Here is a 15,895-nt window from a genome sequence, read left to right on the forward strand (position 1 = left end):
AGAGTTTTGAGAGGGCTGGCCTGGCTTCTGGGACTGGTGGTAAAACCAAGTAGTGATTTAGAAGAGCTAGACGATTTGTTTGGATACCAAAAACCCTCACAAATGACAAGTTCCTCTATCCCCAGCATCTCAGCTGATCCTCTGGAATCCCTTGGAATATTTCAGCCAGAATTAAAAAGGTCCAGACAGGGGTGCGTGGGTGGCTCAGTTGGTTAAGCGTCCGACTTTGGCTCAGGTCATGATCTCACAGTTCATGGGTTTGAGCCCCATGTTGGGCTCTGTGCTGACAGCTTGGAGCCTGGAGCCTGCTTCAGATTCTGTGTCTTCTTCTCTCTCTACTCATCGCCCACTTGCTCTCTCTCTCTCTCTCAAAAATAAATAAACATTAAAAAATATTTTTTAAAAGAGGGTCCAGACAAGCAGGTTCCAAGGAGGCCTTGAGACTGGGACAAGTCCAGGCCTTGGCCAACAAGATCAAGCTCATCCCTCTAATCTCCATGTTGTTCCAGGCCCACATGGTCAGGATGGCCACTACCACATCCTTGGAGTACCTGATGAGGGAACTGAGGTCCAGAGATAGATACATCCAAAGTCACTCAACAGGCCAATCCCAACTCCTTTCAGTGTCCCAATATTTCAACCTATTTGCTTTTTCCCTTCTATATGTGTTGATGTAAAACCCTGTGACTTAGGTGTTAACATCTGGGCCATGAGAGAGAGAGAGAGAGAGAGAGAGAGAGAGAGAGAGAGTGTGTGTGTGTTACTCCCCCTCGTCCCCCATGAGAGTTGGTCACTCCTTCTCTGTGCCTTTAGTGCTCTCTGCTCATCCCCCCATTGCACCACTTACTTTGCTGCACTATAATTATCTGTATGTGTTTGTTCTCCTTGTAGGAGGCAGTACCTAAGGGCAGGGACTTTGTGCCACTCTTTGTATACAGTAGACATACATGAATTTTGTTAAACGAATGTTGATGAAATCATAATTCCACTCACTGTATATACATAGGTTACAGTGCTTTGGTCCAATTAAATGTGCAATTCTTTTTTGATCAATTAATTTAAAATTATGTTCAACTGAAGGTTAACAACTGGAAAGCTATTTTGCTCAGCATGCCACGCCTGTGGAGGGTGTGTCTACTTGGGCCACACTTCATGGTGCTTCATGGTGCTCCTTGTGGCAGCATGCTCTAATTGCAGGCAAAGTGTCTCAAGAGCAGGTCTTTCAAACAAAGCATGTAAAGGAAAAACATCTCCAGTGAGTGCACCCAACACGTTTCTGCAATATACCAGCCTCTGCCTCCTTCACTTTCATGCTGCTATCTCAGCTTCCACAGCTGGACCTGTTCAGATATGATGTGAGATAAGGTTGCCAGTAGAAGATCTCAATTTGGCTCACCTGCTGGGCTACATTATTCCAGAGGTGTGAGGAAGCACCTAGAAGGTAACATCATGAGGTAACCTTGTTCATTTGCACATTTCCTACAGTGTATTCCTTGTTCTATTTTGGAATTGACTAACCCCCTATGGACAGGCACTGTGTTTCATTCACTTCCATCTCTCCATTGCCTGGACACAGGGCTTAGCACACAGTAGTGTTAAATGCGTGAGCAAGCTGTGAACACTTGCTGAGCACCTACTGTGTGCTAGGCCCTGAGTTGGGGGCTGATCACAGGAACATCTAAGAATTGACCCTCGGGGTCAGAATGATGAGGTAAAAGGGACTTGGCTGGTAAAGTTATTCTGTAGTAACACCAGCTGTACTTCCTGATGCCCAACCATTCTAAACATCTATACCTTTAGTATTATTATTTTGATTTTCCAGTTTGATTTTATCCTTCAGAAGTCACCATTCCACCCTGTTGTATTCAGTGTCTGACACACATTAATCATTATGGGGTTAATGGCCAGAGGAGTCCTTGACATTCTATTACCAAGTGTGTGTCATTTCTCATTAGCAATACGTTTAAAATCCCTAGGGACTTACTCCTGGATAATTGTCAAAATTTCTGTGGCCTTGCCCACCGGTTTATTTATCCTTCCAGAACTGTGGAGGGCACCTGGAATCCTACCATGACTTTCTAGAGAAAACATAGTAAGCACCATGATCTCTTTCATCTTGTATCATCTTGCACATCAGAACTCCTCCTTTACTCATCAAGGGGTTCTCTCAAAGCTGTGCAAGTTCCCTCCCCATTGTTTCACATCCTTCACAGAACCGCAGGTGCCTCTTGGAAGAAGTGCCCCATCTGTGCCCCTCTCCTTTCCCGCCTTTGTTTTCCACTGTTATTCAAAGTGTAGCCATGGAGAGAAATCTGGTGGTCAGCAGTGACTGCAGCCATTAGAGAAGATAGATTTTTCTTCTAACCCCCCTAAGGAGAATAGGTTTGGTTTCTGGTCCCTGTAGTTTGCAGAGAAATGAACACAATGAATTCAAGATGGCAAATTCAGAAAAATCTCCTTTTGTGAAACAAGCTCTCTGCACGGGAGGGGGCCACTGGCTGACAGATGCTGCATGGGGTTTGTTTGCAATGACCCTGAGTCAGGCCCTCACCACCACTCAGGGGTGTCACTGGGAAATCATGGACCAAAGGATGACACTGCCTGCTTCCTGGAGCACAGAGAAAAGGACTGAGTCCTGTGGGCAAGGCATCTGCCTCCTCCCCCACAGAAAAAGTCCTCCTAAGCTTTTTGCCTGGGTTTGAGCACTGCAGCTGTGCTTGGCATCTGCGTTTCCTGGCAGCCCATGCTGCCTGCCACTTGATACAGTCAGCAATGCTGGTAGCAGACCTCCCACCTGGCTCTTGCCTAGGGCTTTTGTGAAGACCAAATGAAAGAAAAGGCTATGCACATTAGATAGCAAAGAGCACTGGTAGGAATGCTAGACTGTGGTCTGGCCACACTCTCCACAAACTTTGGCTTTGGGCATGCTTGGTGAGCCTGCTCCTCACTGCAACAATATGCCCAAATTCAATGAGATGCTTCAAACTGGTGCTTTCAGATTTCATATCCCATCTTTTTCCTGTGAACTTTTTTGTTTTTCTAACACTTGTTAGCCTGATATCCAAGGCTTTTCAAACTCTTCTTTCTAAACATCTGTTTCCTACTGAAAACCTCTTCTCCATTTCAGGACTCCCAGAACACATCATTGGCATTCCCAGCCCTGTTCATTGGATCACAGCTTTTCCCTGTCTTCCCTCTGTACCATACACACTCCTCAGAGCCTCTCCATATTGTACCCACTCCTGAAGACCAAGCAGAAGACCTCTATGCAAGTTGATCAACAGATCATTTTGCCCTCTTTCAAAATAAGTTACTGGGTTCCTGCTGACCTTGAACCAGGGAGGCAATGATCACAATGGTTAAGAGAAGATTTTGCAGTCAAATTTCCTGGGTTGGGATGCTCGTCCCACTCCTTACTGCTTCTGGGACCTTGGGTAAGTTACTTGAAGTATGTGAACATTGCTTTCCTCAGCCATAAAATAGGAATAATAATGGTAGCTTTTATGCATATAAGTTGCTAAGCACAATGCCTGATGTACTGTAAGCACTCCATTAAGAAAGGCTAGTATTACCCTAAGAAATTTCATATATATTGTCATGTAATAGCCATAACAGCCCAGGAAAGTATGTTTTATTGCTCCAGATGGGAAAAATGAGGCTCAGAAAGGTTAAAGCACTTGCTCAAGTGCTTGCTCACATATTGGTTGTGAAGCTGAGATTCAGATTCAGGTCGGGGGGCTGGGATCTACAGCTTTAGCCAACTGCCATAGCCAATGCACCGTAGTCAAGCCTCTTGTGTTTACTTCAGCCTTTGTTCCTTCGTTCACTCTACAAATGGGCATCTCCCTTCTCCCCAGCCAGACCCTAGGCTCTTCCAGAGCTGCATTTTCAAAATGCAGCATTCAGCATTCATTGAGTGAACAAGAGTGAATGGATGGGAAAAATCCATTTCAAGATCAGACCCTATCCCAGGAGAACTTAGTAATGGTACTTAGGTCCCTGGAAGTCATGGGTGTCTCAACAAAATCAGGGGTGAGTCTGCCCTCCAGGCTCTTCCCCACCTCAACACACCCACCACACTTTTTTTTTCAATGTTTATTTTGAGAGAGGGAGAGTGAGTGAGTGAGCGAGCGTGAGCAGGGAAGAGGGGCAGAGAAAGAGGGAAAGAGAATCTTAAACAGGCTCCATGCTCAGCATGGATACTGACATCTGGTTTGATCCCATGACTGTAGATCATGACCTGAGCCAAAATCAAGAGTCGGATGCCTAACCGACTGAGCCAATTAGGTACCCACACCCACCACACTTTGACCCCAGACATCTGACCATGTTGCTCTCCTGCCAAAATATTTCTAGGGATTCCCCACAATTTCTGTGTGGCTAGTCAGTGTTTTCTCTAGAGTTCTACATGCTTTGTTAACATAAGTCTTCACTGAGCTTAACCTATATTTCTTTGGTCCAGAAAGCAAACTTTTGGAAGAGAACTAGATATTCAAGGACAGCAGCAATGTGCTCCCTCAGAGCTATGCAGTGAATGGACCTGTCACCTGCTGTAAGAGCCAGGAGAACATGATTCTTCTGGGGCTATGGTTTCTAGATTGATGTCCCATCTATTTTTTAAAGCAAAGCTGCATGTAAAGTGCTCTAACCACTAAGGTCAGAATGTTAGAACTTTAGGATAAATATGATGGAGAACATTGCCCATTTTGGTTCTTAATTTATCATCCCAGGAAAGAAAGCTCATGTATGTTAATGGGAGAGAGAGAAGAACCTGACAGACTGTGTAATATGCCCAAAGTTACTGAGACCCTACATTTTGGTGTAGACACAATCAGATGAAACTGTCCTTTCAACCTTTTTCAGAGACAAAGCAAAGATGCAGAATGCAGCAGTGAAACTGTAGAAAAGAGTGAAAATATAAAATAATATCAACAGCACATGTTTTTATATGTCTAGAAAGAAATTCTATAAGTTAAAAATACAAACATAAAAAAATGGGAGAAAAGACCATGGAGATTCCGAATGGAAAATTCTCTATTAAACAACCACAAGTTCTCTATTAACATTTGAAATTTCATTTCATCAAAGCTACCATCTTTTGAGTACCTATGTATGAGATGTTTTATTTGCATTATCTAATTTAGTCCTCACCACAGCCTGCAAGAGTGGTGGTACTATCTCCATTTTACAGAGGAGGAGATTGACAGTGTCTTGATCAAGACCAATGGATGGCAGAATGGCTTTGACCTCACATAGGTCTGACTCTTGTCCAGGATCTTTCTCCTAGAGCATAAGGCTTACATTTCTCTGAGGAATCTTGGAATCCGAGAGACTCAGAGTTCTGGGGTCCTCTGTTAACAGTACACACTAATCATTCTCTTCCTCAACTTGTTAGCAGAGGTCAGGACCTGTGCATAATGCAGTTAGCTAATGTGTTTACCCATTGTGTACTTATGTAAGTGGCTTGAAGTCTTTCCTCAGTTTCATTTTCTGTCAGAAAATTGGGGCCACATCAAAGTAGTTCATGAGCTTGTACTGAGCATGCACTTTCAATCATCTTTTAAGTAGTAGTAAATCCTTTCCTTCATGTATTTGAAAATTGTCTGCTTGTTCTCCTTCTTGTTGCCCCTGTCTTGTAAGATTCTAGAAGTCTCCTCTGATAATAATATTGAGTACTCCTCTGATAGCTAATACTGAAGTCTCCTCTGATAGCTAATATTGAATACTCACTATGTACCAGCCACTGTTCTAAGTGATTTGACTCAACCAAGGAGGTAGGTTCTATTATCATCATCATTTTACAGGTGAGGAAATGGAAGCATAGAGATTAATCAACTTGTCCAAGGTCACACAGCTTAAGTGGTAAAGCTAGTATTCATCTCTGGCTGACTGATTACAAAACCTACTTTGCTAAATGCCTTAGTTTGTGAAGAACATTTTCTCCTAAATGGAAGCACTCTAGAGAAGTGTTATGCAGTAGAAATGAGTTACAAATGCAAGACATGTATATAATTATTAATTTTCTAGTAGACACATTAAAAGTAGAAACAAGTGAAGTTAATTTTAATATATTTTATTTAACTCAATATATCCAAAATAATATTTCAACTTATACTATTAACATTATTAGTGAGCTATTTTATATATATTTTGCATACTAATTTTTCAAAATCTGGTGCCTCAGTTTGGACTAGCCACATTTCAAGTGCTCAATAGCATGTGGCTACTATATTGTACAACACGGATATAAGTGGGCATTCTTCTTTTCCCATTTAATCTATTGTTTCTATTTCAACTTAAGTTTTGCATTAGGATTAGATCTAAAAAGTCTCTGTTGATGGAAACCTGCCCTTTGGATAATTTGGTGAGCAGAGCAGCAGTTGAGTACAGTGGAGAGAAGAAATTTTAGGAATTAATAAAACCTGGGTTCTAATCCCCCTCTTTGCCAATAACCAGGGCTGTGTGTGGCTAGTGGCAACACTCAATTTCCCTCAGCCTCTTTCCTTATGTTAAAAAAGAGATGATGGCTTATGATTATTAAGGTTCCTTCCATTTCTAAAAATTCTTAAAAATTTTTAATGTTTATTTTTGAGAGAGAGTGCGTGAGTGAGGGAGGGGAAGAGAGAGTGGGAGACACAGAATCTGAGGCAGGCTCCAGGCTCTGTCAACACAGAGCCTGATGTGGGGTTCGAACCCACAAACTGTGAAACGACCTGAGCCGAAGGTGGGTGCTTAACTGACTGAGCCACCCAGGTGCCCCTCTAAAGACTCTTTCTGCTTACAGCACACACCCTTGTCAGCGTTTCTGCATCTGTTTCTACTTTCCATTTAAGATTCCGATATGACAGGGCTTATCCCACATTGGATTGTGTTCACTATGCAGAGCTCTGTGCCTGGCACATTGCAGGTCTAGGAAATATTTGTTGAATGAATGAAAGTCCTGTTCTTTCAGTGACCCTGGAGTTTCCCAGTTTTTGCCAGAATAACCATAGCAGCCTTAGCAATTAATTACAATTTTATTTCCTTTCTCATATTGGCATAAAATCTTGACAATCTAAGCTTACTGAAGGGTTACAGCCAGAATTAAAAACCATTTCCTGATCCTGTTAGAAAAGGAGACAGTACTCAGCTGTAGGCATGGCTTCCTAGAGACCCCCACGAGTGGCTCCCCTCTTAATACATGCTGTTCTGATGCTGAGGAGAGTTAATTAATGACTCTAAATAAGAAAACAATCAAATCTGTCTGCAGTCATATGAGTCAGAACAGACCCGGATGGGAGCCGGGTCCTTGGCCTCCGAGTGCACTCGGGAAAAGCAATAGTAGATTTGCTGCATGCATCAGAGTCCTGCAAAGCCCGAACCTAGAAGGGGAAAGAAAGACTCAAAATGGACAGGAGACCTAGCCTGATGTGAGACATTTTCTTAAAAGGTGAGGCCCCCTTTCTATGCATTGTGCAGACTGAGGTCAAGAGAGGAGAAAAAGCAAATCTCTTGCTCTCTACTCTCTTTAGACACCTAAACTAACAGCCACTAAATGGGGAGTTCTCAGGCCCAGGTCACTTGTGTGTGTGGCAAGATTGGGGCAGTTGGCACTGCCACCCTGGGAGGACCAGAGGATGTGTGGCCTGAAGCATATCACACCCCAAACTTGCCAACCTGCAGGAGTTGTGCAGCCACATATGAAGGCAGAACACTGGTTATGATGACACAAGGGCAGGAATGTGGCACTTCCCTGGGATTAGCTGAGGCTCACAACAATGAAAACTTTTATTTTGGTGTTAAAGACTTTGCTGTAAAAATCTGAGAGTGGGAATAGGGAGAAGGAGCCTCTTAACAATATCCAAGTGTCCTCAGCATTGGAACAGGACACCAGCAAATAAATATAAGCCCTATTTCTTTGGCTCTACATGTACTCTGTGAAATAATAACAGCCTCCTCATTCCCCACCCCCATTCTTGCAGATTATGAAAAATACATTTTGCTGCCATCCAAGCTTGGCTTCTTGTGAAATTGTTCCACTCTGGAAAGAAAACCCTGGGACACTGGCCATCAGGGTCATTGTACTCCTTTTTCTCCTTCTTTACCTATAACCAAGTACAGGCAACAAGCCTTTTGTCAGGATAATATGTAAAGTATTGTGGTAATATCCTTGATACATTTGAAAGGACTTTTTATGGCTTATGTCTGAATCTTTGTTGGTCCCCAATCCATTCCTCTAAAAGTTGGTTAGAATCTCATATAGGACAGTCTGAAACTTCAATTTTGCTTCTACAATAGCAGTAGGAAAAAATAATGGTAAGAGGAGACTCTGGAGTTTAAGAGATCCAGTTTGGAATCTAAACTCTATTCCTTCTGATCTGTGTAATCATGGGCAAGACCCTTTCCTCCCAAAGCTTCATTTCCTCTTCTTGAAAGTGGAAACACCACCACCACCTACCTCATAGGACCGTGAAGATTAAATACATTTGAAAAGCCTGACTCAGAAATGCTGTTTCTTATTATTAGCTTGTAATTCTTTAAATAGGGTTTGCCAATGGGTTCGTTTGAAGCAATACAATAAAAGCCTCTACAGCTCTGTTTCCTCCTATTTCTTTCTGTGATGAGCTTTGGGGAAATCCTTACAGAAGCCTTGGTCCTCAGAGCTTCCTTCTATTCCCTGCCCTGAATCCTGCCTTCTCCACTAGTGGGGTTGAGGCCAGAGTTCCAGAACCTTGGACAGCTCCACTCCTTCTTGGCTACTGGCAACCTGAGAGAACAGGAGGGATTTGGTGGATTTTTCCCACAAAGGCTGTATTAATACTTGGATTTAGGAATCCCACTCATTCATTCTCACTCACAGCATGCATACTATTTGCTTGCATCCTCAGATTCTTCAACACGACCAGCACTCCTAGAAAAATTTTGAGGAGCTTCTCCTCTTCAGGAACCTGTTAACTACACCCATAAGAATTACTAACTCTTCAGTCCCTTTACTACTCTCCTGTGAACTCCAATGATTTTTTTGAGCCCAAGAACAGAAACACCACCCACATCTTCCTGTATCTGCTGATATTTAATTTGTTTGGCTTTTGTACAAGGATTAAACATTCTTGATTAACTTCAAGTGAAAGTAATAATGTATGAGCATGAAGAAAGGTTTTACAAGACAAAGAGATTCAGGTATGAATTAAAAGAAACATAAAATAATGTTACTGCCTGTAGGTGATGTTAAGTGCCATTCTCTAATCAGAATAAGCAGGTGGTTCAATTTATGAGATAATTTGGCTTTTCACTCTTTCATGCAGAATGCAACACACATATGCAGTCACCTTCTGAATAGGCAAGGAAGAGATTAAGTCCTATTTTTACTTTATGATACTGAGTCATGTAGTTCAATGCAAATCACATGGATGCCAAAGTAAGAACAATACTAGGTATTTAAATACCTCCTTTCCTTTAAGGAGCTCTAAAGATTTTGTGGCTGTGTGAAATCTCTTCAGAGCAATTCCGGGAGAAGAGACACATGTCACCAGGTAAGCATTTAAGACAGAGCATATTTCATCCATCTCCCCTACTCCCGTTAGATCTAGGAGAGCCAGTGTTTGCCAGTTCTTTGCACTTAGTAATAGCCTTCTGATTTCTGCATTTTCTGGGCCACATTTTCAACAAGGAAAAGAAGGCTTATCTTTCAAAATACATTATTGGCGGGGCACCTGGGTGGTTCAGTCGGTTAAGGATCCAACTTTGGCTTGGTTATGATCTCACAGCTCATGTGTTCAAGACCCACACCAGGCTCTGGGCTGACAGCTCGAAGTCTGGAGCCGGCTTCAGATTCTGTGTCTTCCTCTCTCTCTGACCCTCCCCCAATCCCACTCTCTCAAAAATAAACATTAGAAAACAATTAAACAAAAATATGTTATTGGCTAATAATGAGGAAGAGACGAGGAGAAAGTGGAATAAGAAGGGGAGGGTGGGAATCATAGTAGGAGAGGAAGAGATAAGAAAGATGCTTAAAACTCCCTGAACTTGATAAGTGTTTTCCATGCATTTTCCTCACAAATGGATTTGATGACCATCCCCAATTGGATGGAAACTTGGACAAAGAAAGGCCTTTTGGCCCTCTTCAAATACTTCTGTATGGGCAAGGACAGTGGCAATTTCACTGCTTGGACTAGTTTGAAGTCACTTTCATTAAGAATATCAACTTAGGACTCGAAAGGCTGACAGGGAGCCCCATATGGAAGGGTTTGTGATTTTTACCTAACAGTGCCCACACCCACCCTGAACCTCCACACGCAGCGAGAGTGTTAGTTGCAAATTTACTACTTTTCCCAGTAGAGGTCGCTGTGGATACTGGCAGTGGATACTTCAGACTGGATCAGGCAGGGCTGGGCTGGATGGTGGCTCCACTGTCTAATAATGGGTCTTTCTGTGGTTGCACTCAAAACGGTCTAGCCCCTCATCCTATGGGAAGGGGGTCTCTGGTGGGTATTGTCTCAAAGCCACACAACACCTTTGCTGTAAAGTACTATGAAACTGAGGTCACTCACTGGGAATGGGCAGGTCTGGGAGGGCTGTCATCCTCTAGGGGTGTCCACTCATAGTGGTATCTGTGTGCCACACTCATACCCTCTCTGTGAGTATACCTGGTATTACTGAGAGGCCACCTGCCACTGACTGGCAACCCCAGACCTATAGACCTTCCAGGCATGGAGGACAAATTGAGGAAATTTCCTTGCCACAATATCTTGCACCCCAAAATCATAAAAGACTATGCTGATGAGCCCCCCCCAAGCCCCACTTGGAAGCCCACATGGAGAGGTGGGGTGGAATTCTGGGCCTCAGGGCAACCCCTTGCAGCAGGATAAGATTTCTGAGGGATGGGAAGGGCAGAGCAATGGTGGAGATGTTAGGGTCTGATCTGAGACCCCAGAAAGGCTGAAGAGGGCTCCACATACTTGTGATGTCCTATCTTCTAGGCCACACCCAAGCATGCAGTTTAGGCCCAAGGCAGCCTGAAGCTACCTTCACCCCGAGGGCACCCACTGGAACCCTAAATTATTACTGTGGCTTTAGAGTGGAAGAGACAACCAACCTGCCCACACCCCCAACATCTAAGGTCAGCAGAGAGTGGTTCCTCCTCCCACAAGCACACACAGACAGATTCACAAGCTCATCATGACACACACATGGACATTGGAGCACACACTGGCACATTCACACAGTCATACACGTTAATATTCACACTCTGACCCACATCATCACCCATGCAAACACACGGTGACACACACACTCGAACCCGAGAATCAAACCTGACCTAACATGGTTGATGGAGCGTAGCGAGATGGAGTCAGGATGCCTCTCCAGACCCTGGCTCATCTATATCTCCTGAATCCTGGGACCCTACCCTCCAGGCGGAGCCCCCTGCCTGTCCGCGTGCGTCCTCGTGGCCACAGATCTTGAATGTCCCCCAGGAGGAACCCTGGTTACCACTGCACACACTGCAACCTGGGGTGCCCGGCCAGCGTTAGGGGGTGATGTGCGGGAAAGAAGGGTGCAGGGCATAGTACCGAGCCAGGGCGCAGCCGCCTCCTCCCTCGGGATTTTCCATGCCGGCTCGCGCAGGCCCGAGAGAAGCTAGCGCGCTTTGTCTCCCGCCCGGCTCCCGGCGTGATTCCGCGGAAGCTCTCCGCGCCGCGCCCGGAGCCCCCCCTCCCTTAGCCGCGCCCCCAGCCCAGCGGGTGGCGCAGGCCCGCCAGTGCGGAGACCGCCGCTTTGTCCTAACGAGGATGCCTGGGCCGAGCGCAAAAGCCCTGTTCGCGAAGCTGCCGCCGCGCGCCCTGGAAGCAGGTTTCGGTAGCCGGATCTGGGGCGCGCCCCGCGTGGAGCCGAGCAGTCCCGAAGGTCTGGAGGCTCAGGGGGCGTCTGCCTGGAGCTTCGTAGGGCTAGAGAGGGGACCCGCCCCGTCCCGCCCCGCACGTGCCCATCCGCGTCTGGCTCCCTGCCGCGGTGCAGGAGCCGGGTCGCCTGGCGGGGCGGGACTGAGCGGGACAGGGAGGGTCTTCTCGACTTGGGCCCCTGACCTGGATCCAGGTAGAGAGGGCCTGAGAGGTAAGGTTCAAGTAGGGGGAGGTCGGGTGGATTCCCAGCACCCTTCTTACTTTCCCCCACCGCACATCCACACCCAGGCCACTCAGACCTTAGGCGCGGGGCCCCGAGCATGGAGGACCCCAAGAATCCGTCAGTGCCTTCCTGTGCCAGCGACTTCAAGTACTGTGGGGAAGGGTCTCCCCGGCTCTAGTTCCTCACGTCCCAATCCCCTCCCCCAATAACCGAGGCGGGTCCAAGTGGGAGGGGGAAGAGTCCCATCTCCATCTCCATCCCGTTTCTCCTCTTCACAAAAACCTAGGCTTCGGGAGAGGGGTGGGCACGGAAAGGATCTTCCTGACATCGCAAACAGCCCCTCCTCAATAAGCCCAGGAGGGTCTGAGCAGAGAAGGAGCAGTTTCCCGGTGTCATCCATCACATCCAGACCCCCTTTGTAACCTCAAGCAGTACAGGTGTTATGGGGAAGGGTACCCCTGCCTCTGAACCTTTCATCCCATAACACTCCCTCCCATCCTCAATAATCCAAGCAGCCTCGTTTTCAGGCACAAGGGTGGGGGAAGGCTGCAACCTCCCCAACGCCCCCTCAGTAGAGACGGGGTGAGTTCCCCCAGCCTTTGCCCCTCACACTCGAGAATCCCCTCTACCATAGAACAAAAACTAACGCAAGCTGCTCCGACTTCAGGCGACAGGCCACAGAGAGGCCCGCAAGGAGTCAGTCAGCAGCTCTCCGGGACAGATGGTCTTGAGGGCGGTGAGGAGAGGTCCCATCAACTCCCCAGGCCCCCTCATCTCAGTTCATTCCGTCCCCAATAAAACAAAAGAGAATCCAGCAGCACCGACCTCAAAGAGGAGGGAGGGCTGTCAGCGCTCGGCAGCGCAACGAGCTCCTCTGCGCTCCTCACTGCCCCGGCTTTCCCGCGGTGGCTCTCGCGGTGACGGCGGCGGCGGTGGCGGCGGCGGAGACCGCGGCTCTCGCGTCGGGAGCCTCCCTCGGACTCAGCACCTGGAGCGGCGAACAGCTCCGCGCCTCATTCCGCTGACTCCGCCTCCCCTGCGCGGCCGTAGCCAATGGAGATCCTGGCCACGCCCAGAAGGCCGCCCATTGGGGGCGCCTTCTCCACTCTCTTCGGCCCAGCCGGCGGGTTTCTCTAGCTTTTCGTCAAGACCGCATGCCCTAGAGACTGTCGGAGTTTTTGTACTGCCTTCTGGAACTCGTAGTCCTTTAAGGACGCGAAGGGGGCTTATGCCGCGGGCAGGTTACCGGGGGTGGACTGCATTTCCCAGGGTGCATGAAGAAACCGAGGCGCTGAGGAGGGCGGGAGGACTGTTTCCATAGCAAAGGCGGCTGGTTGGGGCTGGCTGACTGAGAAATGGGGCAGGCCGCGGGACCCTCGGATTGTGCGTGACTACCGGCAGCCTCTTGGGAGGCCGTTTCGATTTTTTTTTTTTTTGTCCTCGGCACCCTCCACGGGACTCTGGGCCTCAGTTTTCCTACCTGAGAAGAAGGGTGTGGAGCCGTCCCCCTGCCCACAGTCCGCGGTGATGGGGCAAACCGAGGTCGAGCCGCTCTGGTTTGCCCAGCAAAGGTGAGAGAGGACGGAGGAGACCTGTGGCTTGAGAGTGTGGCATTCTGAACTTTATCGCTTTAGTTTTGTCTCGAACTTATAGAGGAGTGATTTACTTTGGTCATATCCCTTGAGCCGTCAAGGTCTTATCCAGTCTTCCCATCCAGGATTCTGGCCTCCTTACGCCATCCCTGATACGGCAACATTTCCCCCAGAGTAGCCAGAGGGCGCTACTCCTTCTCATTATCTATGGAATTAAGCCCACACTCCTCTCAACATTGCTCTAAAGGCCCTTCTAAATCTGGTCTCCACCTTGTTCTTGCGACACTCTGAACTTCTTTTGGTGGCTGGGAAGTCTTAACCACCCGTTTTCTCTCACTCTGGTGGTTCCCTCCACCCTTGTACTCAGCTAACCCCTCACACTCTTCAAGCCCCAGCCTAGACGTTGCGTCTTCTGTGAAGCCTTCCTAGATGTCTGGCTCCATATTAGGTATTCCACCTTGCATATGAGCAGCACCCTCTACTTCCCCTATTCCATTTGTGTGCTTATGTATCCATCTTCCACATGATAAGATCCACAGAACAGGGGCCATGTCTGTATTATTCATAGGTATAAGCCAGTGCCTATAGTGTCTGACACATAGTAGGTACTCTGAGATATTTGTTGGGTTGAAAATGAATTGAACACTAATTGAATTTTACTCACACCTCCGTGCTCTTAATTTCCGAAGGTTGTGTATTTTCCATTGCTGAAAACGTTCAACTAGAGGAATGCCACCCTCATGATGAAATGTTTGTCATTCATATAATGGATTGGAATTTTGCCTGAGTGCTTTGAGAGTCCTTAGAATCCTCTGACACTAGGGAATGATAGATTCATGCTGATCATTACTTGGAAGTCTTGTCAGTTCTCCACTAAAGGTCATCAGTTCTTCATGTTCCCCTATTTCTAGCTGTTTGCCCTTCTTTCTGTGCCTAAATTCCCTACCTCCCACTCCCTTTCTGGGAAAGATCTTCTGCCCCTGTCAGTTGTGAAGCAATGACAGTCTGAGATGCCTGCTCTTCTTTCAGTCTCTGCCAGCATCATAGGGCCCTGGTGGTGATGTCCCACCTTGCTAGTTTGCCTTTTTTTTTTTTTTTCCTGAATCTTTTCCCACTCAGGGCTCTGGTGTTGGCCAGATGGTCCAATTAATCCCACACATGCTTCATATGTCACCCCACCAGACTTTTGGGTGTATTTCAGCTAAAGCATTCTTGGGAGAATGCCTTAATATATGGGTATAATTAATTCATGGCCAAAGAAATAACCAGGGGGACTGTTACCCTGAACCTGTTTCAAACCCAAGAGACAGATCCTGAGAAAAAGCAACGCTGTCATCCTTGAGTTGATGATATCCACGGAGGGAAGGCTAGGATGGGGGAATGAGTAAAATGGGTTGCATTGGGGAGGAAATAACAGGACCCTCTAAGAGGCATGGCAGAGGGACTTTGATCCAGACCAAACCATAAGGGAAGGCCACTGGAGCTGGATAAACAAATGGGGCCTCATTACTGAAGATGAGAAAACTATAAGGAGGGGGAAGAAATAGGATTTGTGCTGACACAGAGTGCCTAGTTCTCTGGATGCAGTGAGAGCAGAGGTTTTTGGAAAAGTAGGTGGGGGAAGACTAGGCCACAGGATGGGCATCAACAGAGCATTGGCAGAGTTATCAACAGAAGGTTAACAAAGAATGCTGCATAGAGCCACAGCTGAAACTCCGGAGGTCAGCGTAGCCTTAAGTTGTAGGGCTACTTTTCAGGAAATCGTTGCAAATAGTGAAAACCAGGGTTCCGTGATTCTCCCGGAAAGCAGGGACTAAAATAGCATCATCCACATGGTCAAGTGAAGTCAGAAAATCTGGATTCTAATTCTGACTTTGCCTCCAATTCGATGTGTGACCCTGGGCTGGACCTGTTTCTTCAGTTGTAAAATGGTATTTATTGGTTTTAGGGAGCAGCTAATAGGGTAAAGGTGGGGGATTCAAACTTGCGCAAACTACATTATCAGATCTGCAGTTTGCTTATTTGACAATGTTTTAATAGATAAATGAGATGCCTTATGTAAAGCACTTCACAAATATTAAGCACTTAATAAAATGTTCTTCATCTTGGATTATCAGAAATTGGTTTGACTGTGAATAAACAAGCAGGAGGTGGTGTCCTGGCTAATCTGGGTTCAAATTTCCGTTCTCTCTCTTACTAGT

General features: G+C 46.5%; 1 protein-coding gene and 1 long non-coding RNA gene across 3 annotated transcripts in view; one reads left to right on the top strand and one right to left on the bottom strand.

The window, feature by feature from the left end:
• SMPD3 (sphingomyelin phosphodiesterase 3) overlaps nt 1–13,105 on the bottom strand; it is an 83,409-nt gene extending 70,304 nt beyond the window's left edge. For both annotated transcript variants that reach the window (XM_053906594.1, XM_053906596.1), the window contains exon 1: nt 12,928–13,105. The gene's annotated coding sequence lies outside the window, so the exon portion shown is untranslated. The remainder of the gene's footprint in view (nt 1–12,927) is intronic.
• A 21-nt stretch (nt 13,106–13,126) lies between these two features.
• Nucleotides 13,127–15,895, top strand: part of LOC109270725 (uncharacterized) — a 39,657-nt gene continuing 36,888 nt past the window's right edge. The window contains exon 1 of the long non-coding RNA XR_002081665.2: nt 13,127–13,673. This is a non-coding gene — a long non-coding RNA (uncharacterized LOC109270725). The remainder of the gene's footprint in view (nt 13,674–15,895) is intronic.

This window comes from Panthera pardus, unplaced genomic scaffold (genome assembly GCF_024362965.1).
Source record: "Panthera pardus isolate Hobbes unplaced genomic scaffold, ASM2436296v1 HiC_scaffold_19, whole genome shotgun sequence".
In the NCBI taxonomy this organism is placed as follows: domain Eukaryota; kingdom Metazoa; phylum Chordata; class Mammalia; order Carnivora; family Felidae; genus Panthera; species Panthera pardus.